Source organism: Leucopleurus acutus, assembly GCF_964270905.1.
Source record: "Leucopleurus acutus genome assembly, chromosome: 20".
Taxonomy (NCBI): domain Eukaryota; kingdom Metazoa; phylum Chordata; class Mammalia; order Artiodactyla; family Delphinidae; genus Leucopleurus; species Leucopleurus acutus.
The window spans coordinates 12,619,989-12,636,036 of NC_139162.1; the positions used below are offsets into that span (position 1 = coordinate 12,619,989).

The window sequence follows — 16,048 nt, forward strand, 5'->3', positions numbered from 1 at the left end:
GACAAAACAGTCAAAAGAAACCATGATTGATTAAATTATTGGACAGGGAATTTAAAACTATGATTCATATATTAAAGCTTTAAAGGAAAAGATTTACAAAATGAATGAACAGAGAATTTCGAGATGGAAACTTCAAGAAAAAAATGGAAATGCTAAGAAAAACACAGTAACAGAGTCGAAAGAATACCTTCAATAGGTATTACAACAGAGTTGAGGAAATTTTCAGTAAATCTGAAGATAGGTCAAAAGAAATTACCCAAACTGAGACACAAAGAGAAAGCAAAGGGGGAAAAAAAAGGACAGAGAATCCAAGGGCTGTAGTACAATATCAAATGGCCTAACAAAAATGTATTGGGATCCCAGGGACTTTCCTGGTGGTCCAGTAGTAAAGAATCTTTCTCCCAATGCAGGGAACGCAGGTTCGATCCCTGGTTGGGGAGCTAAGATCCCACATGCCGCGGGGCAATTAAGCCCTTGCACCACAGCTACTGAGCTCACAAGCCTCAACTAGAGAGCCCGCGTGCCGCAAACGACACAGCACACGCACCACAACTAGAGAGAGAAAAACCTGCATGCCACAGCTAGAGAGAAGCCCATGTGCTGCAACGAAGTGCCCGCGTGCTGCAACGAAAGATCCCGTGTGCTGCAACTAAGACCTGACATAGCCAAAAATAAATAAAATAAATAAATAAATAATCTTCAAAAAAATGTATTGGAATCCCAAAAGAAGAGAAAATGGGACAGAAGAAGTATTGAAGACATAATGACCAAGGATTTTCCAAAAATACTGAATGATATCAAACCACAGATCCAAGAAACTCAGATAATTTATCCAAAAAGGATAAATATCAAAAAACAAAATAAAATGGACACACCTGGACATACCATATTCAAACCAATGGAAACCAAAGTTAGAGAGAAATTCTTGAAAGCAGCCAGAAAAAAAACCTGACACGTTACATACAGACATACCTCATTTTATTGCTCATCACAGATTGCCTTTTTTTTTTTTAAACAAATTGAAGGTTTGTGGTAACTTTGCATTGTCAGATGATGGTCAGCATTTTTTAGTAATAAAGTACTTTTAAATTAAGGTATGCACATTGTTTTTTAGACGTAATGATATTGCACACTTAATAGACTGCAGTAAAGGTAAACATGACTTTTATATGCACTGAGAAACCAAAATATTCATGTGACTTGCTTTATTGCAGTGATCTGGAACTGAATTAAAGAATCACAGAGAATTTCTCATCAGAAACTATACAAGCTGGAAGACAATGTAGTGACATCTTTGAAGTGCTTTAAAAAAGAAAAAGAAAAAAAGAAAAAAGAAAAAACTACCAATCCAGTATTCTATACCCAGCAAATACATCTTTCAAAAAATAAAAGTGAAAATAAAAACCTTTTCAAACAAACAAAAACAGAAAATTCATTCCCAGTAGACCTGTACTACAAGAAATATTTAAAGAAGTTCTTCAGGTAGAAGGAATATGATAACAGACAGAAATGTGGATCTACACAAAGAAATAAAGATCTCTGGGAATGGTTAAAATGAAGAGAAATATAAAAGACATTTTTTCTTACTTTTAATCAATCTAAAAGATACTTGACTGTCTAAAGCAAAAAGAGTAGACAAGTTTTGTGAACTTATAGCATATGTAAAATATATAACGATAATAGCACATAGATGAGATGATGAAATTGTTGATGGCAGTATATTGTTTTAAGGATCTTACATTACACACAAACAACAGACTATATTTAAAGGTTCACTGTGATTCACTCAAGAAGTTTATTTAAACCTTAGGGCAACCACAAAAAAATTTAGAGGTATAAACAATAACCAAATAGTGGAGAAAAATATGGATTCATGAAAAACTACCACTAAATCCAAAAGCAGTCAGAAAAAGAGGAAAATAGGAACAAAGACCAGATGGGCCAAGTAGAAGAAAACTAGTAAGATGGTAGATTTTAACCCAACCATGTCAATAATTCATTGTACAAACACACCAATTAAATGACAAAGGTTGCCAAACTGGATAAAAAAGACCAAACTACGTGCTGTCTAAAAAGCAATGTGTTTGGGACTTCCCTGGTGGCACAGCAGTTAAGAATCTGGCTGCCTATGCAGGGGACACGGGTTCGATCCCCGGTCCGGGAAGATCCCACATGTCCCGGAGCAACTAAGCCCGTGTGCCACAACTACTGAGCCTGTGCTCTAGAGTCCGCACACCACAACTATTGAGCCCACATGCCACAACTACTGAAGCCCGCATGCCTAGAGCCCGTGCCCTGAAGCAAGAGAAGCCACCGCAATGAGAAGCCCACACACTGCAATGAAGAGTAGCCCCTTCTTGCTGCAACTAGAGAAAGCCCGCACGCAGCAATGAAGACCCAGCACAGCTAAAAATAAAGTAAAAGCAATGTGTTTTAAATATAAAAACATAGTGACGAAATAAAATTTTAAGACAGAACAAGAAATTTAAATGTAAAATTCTGTCCTTTGGGCCTCCTCCCTCTCTGTTTAGTGTGCAACATCCAGCCGCATTACACATTAACCAGACCTTCTCAAAGATGGGAATGCCTACTCAACCATAAAGATCTTTTTTCTTTCTTCTGATGCTAGCAATGTAACTTCTTAAAAGGTTAACATTCTTTCTCAACTCTGTCAGGGGGTCATGATGACTTGCTGCTCACTTTGTAAGTGCTTACCTGGACTACTGTATATTGGTGAACTTTATGTCAGTAGGTCATTTTGATGTATGATCCTTTGTCTCAAAAAATGTATATGACTGTGCCTTCAACTTCTAACAGGCAGGACAGTACTCAGAGCTTCTTAGAGTCTGTCTCCTGGGTTACAATCCTCAGGCTGGCTCAAATAAAATTCTCTTCCTTCTTGATTGTTAATTGAATTTTCAATAATAGCTAGATCAAAAATAAAAGGATAAAAAATGATATTCCTTGGGACTTCCCTGGCAGTCCAGGGGTTAAGACTCCACGCTTCCAATGCAGGGGGCACAGGTTTGATCCCTGGTTGGGGAACCAAGATCCTGCATGCTGCAAGGCAAAGCCAAAATAAGAGGAAATAAAAAATAAAAAATGATATTCCTTGCACACACTAATCAAAAGAAAGCTGGACTGATTAATATCAGGCTAAGTAGACTTAATAAGAAATATTACCAGGAATAAAGTGTGATATTACATGTCACTGTGCTAAATGACACATGATAAATGTATCGAATCACCAGAACATATAACAATCCTAAATGTATATGCACAAAAGAACTTCAAAATACAAGAAGCAAAAGTTGATAAAAGTGAAAGAATAAATAGATAAATCACAATTATAACTTGAGACTTCAATATTCTTTTCTCAGTAGGTGACAAGAGAGGTAGATAAAAAAACAGTAAGGATACAGAAGAACTCAACCACACTATCAACCACCCTGACCCATTTAGCATTGACAGAAAACTCTACCACCAACACAGCACAATAGTCATTAAAGTACATAAAAAACATTCCCAGGGACTTCCCTGGTGGTCCAGTGGTTAAGACTCCACACTCCCAATGCAGGGAGCCCAGATTCAATTCCTGGTCAGGGAACTAGACCCTGCATGGCACAAGAAAGAGCCCACATGCCGCAACTAAAAAGATCCTGCATGCAGCAACGAAGACCCGGAACAGCCAAATAAATAAATAAATATTTTTTAAAAATCCCCAAGGTAGATCATATCCTTAGCCATGAAACAAATCTCAAGTTTTAAAGAACTGAAATACATAACAAAGTATATTCTTTGACCAAAACAGAATTAAACTAGAAATCAATAATAGAAAGAGATGTAGAAAATCCCCTAATGTTTGGAAATTAAATAACAAATTTCTAAATAACCAATGGGTAAAAAAAGAAGTCACAAGGGAAGTTTTTAAAAAACAAGCAAACACAGAATTGAATGGAAATGAAAACAAAACATACCAGAATTTGAGGAATGCAGCTAAAGCAGTATTTAGAGGACAGTATTTAGAGGACGTTTATAGCATTAAAACCAATGTCAAGGGACTTCCCTGATGGCGCAGTGGTTAGGAATCCTCCTGCCAATGCAGGGGACACACGGGTGCAAGCCCTGGTCCAGGAAGATCCCACATGCTGCAGAGCAACTGGGCCTGTGTGCCACAATCGCTGAGCCTGCGCTCTAGAGCCCACGAGCCACGACTGCTGAGCCCATGTGCCACAGCTGCTGAGGCCCGCACGCCTGGAGCCAGTCTCCGCAACAAGGGGGGGCCACTGCAATGAGAGGCCTGTGCACGTCAGAGTAGCCCCTGCTCGCGTCAACTGGAGAAAACCCGCACGCAGCAACGAAGACCAAATGCAGCCCAAAAAAAAAAAAAACCAATGTCAAGAATAATTGAGACGTTACTACAGATGCTACAGACATTAAAAAGTTATTCTTTGGGGCTTCCCTGGTGGCGCAGTGGTTGAGAGTCCGCCTGCCGATGCAGGGGACACGGGTACGTGCCCCGGTCCGGGAAGATCCCACATGCCGCGGGGCGGCTGGGCCCGTGAGCCATGGCCGCTGAGCCTGCGCGTCCGGAGCCTGTGCTCCACAACGGGAGAGGCCACAACAGTGAGAGGCCCGCGTGCCGCAAAAAAAAAAAAAAAAAAAAAAAAAAAAAAAAGTTATTCTTTCACAAAAAGATTGATAAACATTAGCTATGTTAATTAAGGAGAAAAAGGAGCAATCCCAAATACACAAAATAAGAAAAGTGGGAAATATCAACAAACTCAAGAGAAAAAAGATGAAATAATGGGGAAAAAATTCCATCTTCAATAGCAATAAATTACTACATAAGAATAAAGTTAATAAAAATGCGAATATTTTACGAAAAAACTTATAAATGCTGGCAAGAGGGAAAAATGAAAGAGGAACAAATGGGAAGGCCTACAGTAAGATCCAACATCATAAAGGTGTCCATTCCCCCTAATTAAATGTAATCATTAACTGGATCATAATAAAAGTACCAACAGGGCTTCCCTGGTGGCTCAGTGGTTGACAGTCCGCCTGCCGATGCAGGGGACACGGGTTCGTGCCCCGGTCCGGGAAGATTCCACATGCCGAAGAGTAGCTGGGCCCGTGAGCCATGGCCGCTGAGCCTGCGCGTCCGGAGCCTGTGCTCCGCAATGGGAGAGGCCACAACAGTGAGAGGCCCGCGTACCGCAAAAAAAAAAAAAAAAAAAAAAAAGTACCAACAGGGCTTCCCTGGTGGCGCAGTGGTTGAGAATCTGCCTGCTAATGCAGGGAACACGGGTTTGAACCCCGGTCTGGGAGGATCCCACATGCCACGGAGGAACTGGGCCCGTGAGCCACAACTACTGAGCCTGCGCGTCTGGAGCCTGTGCTCCGCAACAAGAGAGGCCGCGATAGTGAGAGGCCCGCGCACCGCGATAAAGAGTGGCCCCCGCTTGCCACAACTAGAGAAAGCCCTTGCACAGAAACGAAGACGCAACACAGCAAAAATAAATTAATTAATAAACTCCTACCTCCAACATCTTAAAAATAAAAGTCCCAACAAATTTCTTTAAAATATAACTTATTCTAAAGTACCAGTGGGAATCATTAGTAAAACTTGTATAATCTCAAAGTAGTGAAGTCTTTTGGGTGTCATAAAAAGGAAGAGCAGTAAATTCAACCATAAAGAAATTCAAAACGCCTCCATGGCAAAAACCACCAATGAGCAAAATTAAAAGGCAAATGAAAAAATATTTCCCATTCATATGACAAAATACCAGCTGGCTGTGTGACCTTGGGTAAATCACTTCACCAAAGCCTTCACTTTTCCTTCTGTTGAAACTGAGGAACTAAGCGAAGACACAGGGTAGGTGTGAGGATTGGGTGAACACTTCAGCTGAAAAGGCTCTTGCAAAGAGGTCACAGGTCTTACTCATTCAGCAATTTGCGCATCAGGAAACTTGGGAAACCCTTCAAGCCTCCCTCCACCCCGCGAGGCCCTGGGCAGCCGCACGCGGCATCCGGGCGCTGCCAGGTGCGCCCGGCCCCGCCCCCAGCCTCGCCCTGCGCCCGCCCGCCCGCCCGCCGGGCTTCAGGACCTGCTGCCGCGCGGCCGAAGACCTTCGCGGCGGGTCGGAGACGCTTTGCCTGACAAAGGGAGGAAGGCTGGCCCTCGCCACCGCCCTCCCCTTCGGCCGTTCCCGCCCCCGCACGTCCGGCCAGGCGGGCCAAGCCGGTCCCGCGCCGAGGAGAGGGCCGGGCTGCCCCGGACACCACCCCGAGGGTCGCCGCCGCCTGCGAGTCACCGAAGTTTGGGCTTCCACCCCACGCGGGCACGAGCCCATCCCTCATCTCCTTCCCCTCGGCCCCCAGACCCCGCGGAGCTGCCTGGCAGGCCCCCTCATACCTGGAGGGGCACAGCCTCCGCTCGTGGCTCAGTGCCAGGCCGGGTCACGGCGCGGGGCGGCTAAGACGCGTGGAGACCGGAGCGCTGTCACCCACTCGCGGCGGGAGGTGGGGGAAGGGCGGCCACCGGCGCGCTCGCAGCATTGCACATGCGCAGATGCAGGGGCTGCTTGCCGTCCCAGGGTCCTCCGAGGGGTGGTCCATCGAACTTCGGGACTACATTTCCCATAAGCCTGCAGGGCCTCACCGTAGGGACTCTCAGGAAAGTCTTCACCTTGTTTAGCCGGTCGGATGAGCGCCGACCAAGATAATCCCTTGGCCTGGACTTCACTTCCACCAGAGCGGTTTATGAGTTATAACCACTACCTACCCCAAAATACAAATCCTGGCTTTTAAAGATTACACAGGTAATCTATGGTAACAGCATTTAAATTAGAAAATATGTATAAAATAAATATTACCCATAATCTCACTTTTCAAAGCTAACTATGTAACATTAAGTTCACACCTTTCTGATATTTTTAAATAATAAAATCGGCCATAAAGATACCATGTGCTGCAAATTTTTTTTTTTTAAGTTTTAGGTTTACAGTAAAATATGAGGAGATGCAGATGTTCGTCTATGAGGAACATAGAGTTCCACTATACCACCTGCACCCCCACATGCATGGCCTCCTCCACTATCAACCTCCAGTACCACAGTGGTACATTTGCTACGATCGAACGTACACTGACAAATCACCTGAAGTCCATAGTTTACACTAGGGTTCACTCTGGGTGTTGAACATTCTATGGGTTTTGGCAAATATATACCTCTTTGGCAAATATATGATGACAGGTATCCACAACCATAGTATCATACAGAATTGTTTCACTGCCCACAAAATCCCCTGTGCTCCGTCTATTCATCCTTCCCTCCCTCTCCCTGAGTCCCTGAAAGTCACTGACCTTTTTACTGTACTCCTAGGATTGTTACCAAGTCCAAGCTGCACCGCAGGCCAATAAATCAAGAGACGTTCTTGGGGCAAGAAATAGCGACTTAACCCAGAAAACCAGCAGACGGAGAAGAAGATGAATGTGTGTCCCAAAGAACCATCTTGCCTGAGTTAGAACTCAGACTTCTTTTACACTAAAAAAAGGGAGGGAGTAGGGTCAAACACTTCCTGGTTCCCCTCAGCCTCTGGAGGGGGTATGTTAATTTCTTCTTCCTGCAGTCATTCACAGGTGGGCCTGGTCAAGATGTTTCCTGTGAGCTGAAGAAAGGTATTTTAGCTTAATACACATTACCTGGGAGGCAGAGGTTCCCAGAGATGGTCTATTATGTATAATTTAAGCTTATAGGCAACATCCCTTTAGTGATTAACTTGTAATAGAATACGAAATTTCTTCCCTATTACACTTTCGCCTTTTCCAGAATGTAACATAGTTGGAACCATTCAGTATGTAGCCTTTTCAGATTGGTTTCTTTCACTTAGTAATATGCACTTAAAGTTCCTCCATGTCTTTTCATGGTTTGATGGCTCATTTCTTTTTAGCACTGACTAATATTCCATTGTATGCATGTACCACCACTTATTTATCCATTCAGCAATTGAAGGACATCTTCGTTGCTTCCAAGTTTTGACAATTATGAATAAAGCTGCTATAAGCATCCCTGTGCAGTGTTTTGTGTGGAAATAAAGTAAGTTTCTCATTTGTATAAATATCAAGGAACACAACTGTCAGATTTTATGATGAGAATATATTTAGTTTTGTAGAAACTGCCAGACTGTCTTCCAAAATGACTGTACCATTTTGCATTCCCACCAGCAATGAATGAGAGTTCCTGTTGCTCCACACCCCTGTCAGCATTTGGTGTTGTCAGTGTTGTGGATTTTGGCCATTCTAATAGGTGTGTAGTGGTAGCAACTAGTTTTTAATTAAAACAACATATAGTCTCAAAAAGCTACTGTTACTGAACCAAACTTGGGTCTGTATGCAAACAGTGAAGCCAGTCTATTGATACCAGGCTGTGGTGAAGGAAAGTGCAGGGTTTACTGCAAGGCCAAGCAAGGAGTAGAGGTGAATAATGCTTAAAACACTGGAATTCCCCAATGGCTTTTAGGGAAAGATTTTTAAAGACAGGGTGAGGGAGAGGATTATGGGGTGTGGAGTAATCAGCTCATGGACATCCTTATGATTGATTGGTGGTGAGGTAATCAGGCGTCAACATCATCAACCTTCTGGTTTCAACCAGTTTGGGGTCTATTATGCTTGTGGTCAACATGTAGTTAACTTCTTCCACCTGGCAGAGGTTTCAGGATTTGCGAAATAGCTCAAGGATATGGTTCAAAATGTTATCTATAGCCCTTGCGAAGGAACTAAAGGTCCTTGAGTTTGTTTAGTGGCCTAACAATTATTATTTTGCCTTGCTTGACTGTTTCTCTTTGTTTTTGTATTTTCTCACTTCTCTGATTAAATTTGCTCTTTGGAACTTGGGGAAGGCCTACAAGGCTAAAGTTTTCTACAAACAAGAGGCAGGCAGAGGACATTGGTGGGGGCAGTTCTCTCCTGGGAAGACCCTATCATAGGGTTCTGCTCAGATATATTACTTGTACATCAATGTTCATAGCAGCACTATTCACTACAGCAAAAAGATGGAAACAACCTTAGTGCCCATCAACAGAAGAATGGATAAATAAAATGTGGTATACACATATAGTGGAATATTATTCAGTCAAAAAAAGAATGAAGTTCTGGTACATGCTACCACATGGATGAACCTTGAAAATACAAATGAAATAAGCCACATACAAAAGGACAAATATTGTATGATTCTGCTTACATAAAGTATCTAGAATAGGCAAATTCATAGACAGAAAGTAGAGATTGCTGGGGACAAGAGTGGGGGAAGGCATGGGAGTTACTGTTTAATGGGTAGGGAGTTTCTATTTGGGATGATGAAAAAGTTCTGAAAAGAGATGATGGTGATGGATAAAGAACACTGTGAATGTGCTTAACACCACTGAATTGTATACTTAAAAATGGTAAATTTCATATTATATATATTTTACCAGAATTTTAAAAAATAATAAGCTGGGTTGAAGTGATTGTTGCATAACTCTGTAAATTACTAAAACTCAAAGTCTCAGCAAGGTATTTCTGTTATTTATTGTTTGTACCCTTTTGATTATTTTTTGTTTGATGGAATAATTCCATACTTCATCAGAAAGAAAAACAGAATACTCAGGATATTTTTTTAAAAGAGAAACTAATAACTATTAGATATAAAAATGTATTACAAAGCTAAAACATGAAAACTTTTTAGTACTGGCTCCAGAAAAAAAAAAAAGACTCAAGTGTATGTACTAATTTAGTGTCTGTTTTCACAGCACTTGTGAAAGATTGGAATTTTCCATGATTGTTCTTGGGCAACTAATTAACAATTTGGAGGAAAAAAATGTTAGACTCCTAAGACTGCATATTAGGACAATTAAGTATAAGCCAGATTCACGATTTAAATTTTAAAGTGAAAGTATCAAAGTAGTTGTAAAGAAATGATAAGGGAATGTTTTTTATATTATTTGGGTGAGAAGCTATGACACCAAAGGCAGAAATCATCAAGGAAATAACTGACAAATTCAACTATAGAGACAAATTTTGAAAAAAATGCTATAAACGAAGTGAAAGACAAATAAGCTGGGCAAATATACATGGTACATGAATGAAGAAAAAGGGTAGTCTTAATTTATGAACTCCTCTTATATGTTAATTTAACCCCATTAAGAAAAATAAGCTCAGTATATGAAGAACCAATTAAAGATGAAATACACAGAATTTATCAAAAATGTTTTCTCTCTACTCAAAATCAAAGAAAAGCTATATGATAACATATGTAATATCATCTTGACCTATAAGTTTGGCCAGTGTTTAAAAGGGTAATGAGACCCAGGACTGGAACAACTTGGAAAAATTTTTTATACAATTCTGGTGGGACTATAGTACATAAAATCTTTCTGAAGTCCTCATTGTATCAAAAGTTAAAAATTTTTAATTATCATAGATTTTAATCTTGTACATGATGTATATACATGAATGTTCTCACATTACAGCTTATATCTGCAAAACACTGGAAACAGTCTAAAAATCTTTCAATAGATATAATTAAGTTGATATGTAAATGGAATTTGGGGAGACATTGAAAATGATAATGTATACTAACTCCATGGGGGAGGTGTCTAATGAGTTGAGAAATGAAAAAATGTAGATCACACAAGAGTATGTAGAGTGTGATCCTATTTTTGTAAAAATTATGCATAAAGACTAAATACTGAAATGTACAAAAAGAAGAAATATACACTCTTCCCCCAATAAACACACAAAATAAACTCCCTACTGCCTTATGCATAACAGCATAGAGTACTGTGTGCATGGACTGTTTCTGAAGACCGTGCAAAGTTCAAAACCACATTATTTTCTATTAACTTCCTCTTAGGAATAAAGGAAAAGTATAGAGGATGTTTTTTAAAAAAACATATTGCATATTTTAATTTAAATGTTGCTTTAAATTTTTTTGAACTTCCACTAAGGTTTCACTCTCTTCTCAATCAACTACCCAGCATGTCCTAGTGGTTGTTTGATCTTCCGAGCATGTTGTAATATCCACTTCCGTTCCAACAAGCACTGGCACCAACAGTAAGTACATGCTTGTATGGCACTGTTATTGGATGTAAAGAGATTTAAACTGTTATAATAGTGACTGTTTAAAGTGGAGCAAATATCCCAAACCTCATAAATAACAGTGTGGTTAGCTCATAGATATTGACAAAAAATTTTATTTTTGTTTACGTGCTCAGATGACATTCCCATGGGTCATAGACCCTAGATCATATGATTTTATCAAAGAACTTGTATACTCTGTTATATTAAAATCCATTGGTCTTTCTTGTACTTTGAATGGATCATTTATCCAGGCATGATTTTGTAACATCATGCCCTGGTCTTTGAAAAACACTGGCTTACTGAGTCATAAAGATCTTTGAAATGTTGATACATTTTATTACAAATAGTATCAAATGACCATAATAATATCACCACTGGTCTCATCAGAAAAGCTTTAATAAGTATTGGGAAGCAGAATCAGGTTTTTGCCAAAATTCAAATTTTTACTTGAAAGCTCCTTTTATCATTGGGCAAGAAATATAGTCACTTGTTTTCCTGGAAATGACAGCTCACTTCATTCATTTTTGAGAAAATGTCTGCCAAACACCCAGCCTTTGTTTGACTGTCAGCCATTCAAGTAAAAATGTTTCATGAGAAAAGCAGCTAGTTCAGCTCACGACTCAACCGCACAAGTGGTTTTCCTGGAGACAACGTCTTGCTTCTGTGTGTGAAACAGAAGTACTTTGTATGTACTTCCCGTTTCATCAGACAGAATATTAAAAAGACATGCGCTCAAAGGTTGAGACAATACAATTAATCGTTTTTACTGCTCCATTAAGGTCATTCTTAAGTGAAACTGGCACCTCTTTCCTGCAATTGCGTGAGAGGGCAGAAAGCAGTGACTGCCAGGGAATTCCCTGATGGTCCAGTGGTTAGCACTCCATGCTTCCACTGCAGGGGGACATGGGTTCCATCCCTGGTTGGGGAGCTAAGATCTTGCAGGCCGCAGCGCTGCCAAAAGAAAAAAAATAGGTAGTGACTTCCAGTGCCGCTTGGTGCCACTGTCTGGAATCCTGCTGTGGCACCAGCAAGCTCCCCCACCAACTGCTTTTGCACCGTCAGTGCAAATGTCAACTCAACGAAATAGGAAAATAATGCCGAAGTGTTGTTATTAAAAGAGCCTTGACCTCCTGGATCCCATGCAAGGGTCTTGGAGACCCCAGGGGCCTGTGGATCACACTGTAAAGCACAGTCACTGTGCGCCATTATCACACCTAAAATATTTTAGAAGTTTCCTTAATAGTATTCAAATGTCCAGTTGTTGTTCATATTTCCAAATTGTTTCCATGAACATTTCTTCAAATTTTAAAAACTCAAGATCCAAATGAATCCACATCCCACGATTAATGTCTTTTAATACATAGGTCCCCCCCTCCATATCTTTTTTTGTTTTTTCTTCGCCATTTATAGGCTGAAAACACTGGATTGTCTATTCTGAAGAACTTCCACACAGTCTGGATTCTCCTGATCACCTTAAATTTTAATTATCAATTTTCTGTTACTTCATCTAGACTCAGAACCTGAGAAGGTCAAGGTTTAAGAAGAATTTTTGGCCAAATTCTAACAGCAATTCCTTACTCCTTGCCAGGTTTTAGAACAATTCTTTTTCTGAGTGAGAGGTTCAGGTTTTTTCCCCAAGCATCATTATTTTCTACTCCTTTATTCAGCATTCCTGCCATCAACGTTTGTCAAGCACCTGCTGGTGGCAGGCACTGTGCTTGGGCACAGCTGTGAGCGACCTATAGCTCTCTCCCCTTATGAGCTTACATTCTACTTAGGGAGACAGGCAATAAACAATAAGTAAAACATAGAACATGTCAGATGGAGTTCACTGCTAAGAGGGTCGTATCAGGAGTGTCGGGGTGTGTGTGCAGTTTTGAGTAGAATGGCTAGAGAAGACTTTACTCAGCAGGTGAGGTTTGAGCCAAGACTCCATAATCACGTATTAGGCTCCATAATCCCTATAACCATGATTCCAAGACTCCACAATCAGACACCTACCAGTGGATGTTCCTTTCCTTGTATTATTTCCAGTGTCTGACAATACCACTCCATCTGGTCACCAATTTCTCCCAGCCAGTCGACCTGCCTCCCTCTTTTATATACCTGAGATGATGGAAAGGAATGATATCTAATCACAGCCTTTCCCTCCTCATTTGGGGCTCTGAGAAGTGGCCTCTATTTTTTTTTTTCATGGCAAAATTACACAGACTTCCCTGGTGGTCTAGTGGTTAAGACTCTGTGCTCCCAACACAGGGGGCCCGGGTTCGATCCCTGGTCAGGGAACTAGATCCCACATGACGCAACTAAGAGCCCGCATGCTACAACTAAAGGGCCCACATGCCGCAACTAAAAAAAAAAAAAAAAAAAAGACCCCATGTGCCACAACAAAGATCCCATGTGCTGCAACTAAAACCTGGCGTGAAATAAAAAATAAATATTTAAAAAACAAAACAAAATTACAAAGTAGGGAGCCTGCAAAAATTCTCCTTATTTGGAGCAAAGTGAATATCTCATGCTATCTTTCCTTTGTTTTTAACATAAATTAACTCTGGAGAACGGAACCAACCTGAACCTTGAAAAATTTAGTTATCTTAACTGAGTGTTTGACAAGGGCATCTTTCACCTCAGTGAATGAAGCGATCTTACATGGTTAATGGCTTAGAAGTCTTCATCAAGGATCCTCCGGGCATATAAGGACTGTCTGTCTCATTTATTGAGGCCTTTCCAGCACTGTGCTTGGTATAGATGAGGAATGAATGAATGACTGAGGCAAGTAGTAACGACGCTTGAAACCCAGCTACTATCAGTATCATGCAGTTCTGTAGTCCTGTCCACCTGAGTGTACCAAGTGCTGCCTACGCATCCTGCATCCTGCTGGAGTGGGTAGCTTCCAGCACCATCCAACTTTTCAGGGCTGCCCACCTCAGGGGAACGGTGGTGGCCCCGCATAACACCAAAGTAGGTAGCTGCTCCTTCAGTTCTTCTTTCCTGCTAGCCGGGTCTTGGGACTGCAAAGAACTCCAGCTAGTTCCTTGCTATATCTCCTCCTTGTGGAGAGACACCTAAAGAATATCCTATTTATCCCACCTTGGGGAAAAAAAAATCATAGTCATTTGGAATCAGGTTTATTACTGGGTGCATTGTTTTTTATAGAGAATTTAGAGATAATTTCATACAAGTCAGAAAGATGTGGGTTTGAGTATTATTGGACAAAGTATTATTACAAAATAAAGCAACTGCATCAAAACTTCCCCTATTTTATAAGTAGATCCATAAATAGAATAGATCAGGAGGCTATTGGTCCAAATACCTGTTTACAAACGGAAAAACAAAAGCCTGGAGAAGCCAACAAGTTTTAATTCTGAAAAAGATAATCTGTCTATGGCTTCAAAATGATAATATGACTGTTTTAGGGGGTCCCACAGACCATGCTCAGGTTCAATTTTTCCTTAGAAGGACTCAGAACTCAGCAAGCTGCTGCACTCATGGTTACAGTTTGCTGCAGTGAAAGGACACAGATTAAAATCAGCAATGGAAAAATGCACAAAGGCCAAGGTCCTCGAGATACCAGGCACAAGATTCCATCTGTCCTCCCTCAGTGGTGTCATGCATACAGCGCTTGATTCTCCCAGCAATGGTATGTGACATCACACATGGAGTATTGCTAACCAGAAGCTCAGCCAGGCCTTGGTGTCCAGGGTCTTTATTGCAGATTGGTGCTATGGGCATGTCTGACTGCCCACATGGCTGACCTTAGTCTCCAGCCCCTCCCCAGGTCGAGCTGATACCATGTGGACCGAGGGCCCCAGCATAAAGCATCTGGCTGGTTCAAGGTCTCCAGGTAAAGAAAAACACTCTTATCAGACAGGATATTCTACCAGCTTAGAGGTTAGAAGTTACCTCCCAAGGGCTGGGCAACAGTCAAGCCTTCCTTTGGAAGGTACAAGGTTTAGACAACCCACACTTGCTAAGTTAACCCTTTACTGCATAAGGCCCTACACTGCTTTTTTTATGCCATGGGAAATTGGTTTTGTATTTTGTTTTTCCAGGAAAGCAATCCTGAAGAACACTGAGGTGTTCTTCATACACAAGCTATCATTTCTTTGTGTCCAGCCGTGGGTCACATTTTGCTAAATAGCTTGAAGGAAGTTTATTTCTGTATCAGAAGTAGTTGATATCTCAGTGGGATTTAGAGGTCATTATGGAAAAGGAGTGGCCTCAATTACCACTTGACTTTGCAGGTCTTCTTATCAGGAGGTGCAGTCTATTTCCCTGCCTCTTGAATTGAGACTGGCTTTGTGACTTGCTTGGCTACAAAGCTATGAAAATAATGATATATTGGCCCTCACAGATTCCTGCTTTCTCTTAGAATGCTGTTGGAACACGAGAAACCACGTGGAAGAGAGCAAGTTGTCCTTCTGAGTCCCTTCTAGACCAGCCTACAGCCAGCTGACGCCCAGATATATGAGAAATTCCAATTGAGATCAGCAGAGCTGCCTACCCAACCCCCCAAATTAACCAAAAATGCACAAGTGAGACCAGCCAAGACCAGAAGAATCACCCAGCTGACCTATAGGCTCATGAACAAGAATAAATGTTTACTGGACTTCGCTGGTTTTCCGGGGGTTAAGACTCCATGCTTCCAGGTTTGATCCCTGGTTGGGGGAATTCCGCATGCGGCCAAAGAAAAAAACAAAACAAGACAAACACAAAAAAGAATAAATGACATGAATAATATCAATGTTTTCTTAGGTCAGTCTCCCAAGGCAATAGAAATAAAAACAAAAATAAACAAATGGGACCTAATCAAACTTACAAGCTTTTGCAAAGCAAAGGAAACCTTAAACAAAACAAAAAGACAACCTACAGAATGGGAGAAAATATTTGCAAAGGAAGAGACAGACATGACAAGGGACTACTTTCTTTTTTT

General features: G+C 41.0%; 1 protein-coding gene across 1 annotated transcript in view; it reads right to left on the bottom strand.

Moving 5' to 3' along the window:
* ZFP1 (ZFP1 zinc finger protein) overlaps positions 1-6,488 on the bottom strand; it is a 38,118-nt gene extending 31,630 nt beyond the window's left edge. Inside the window, exon 1 of the mRNA XM_082862546.1 lies at positions 6,416-6,488. The gene's annotated coding sequence lies outside the window, so the exon portion shown is untranslated. The remainder of the gene's footprint in view (positions 1-6,415) is intronic.
* Positions 6,489-16,048: the final 9,560 nt, after the last annotated feature.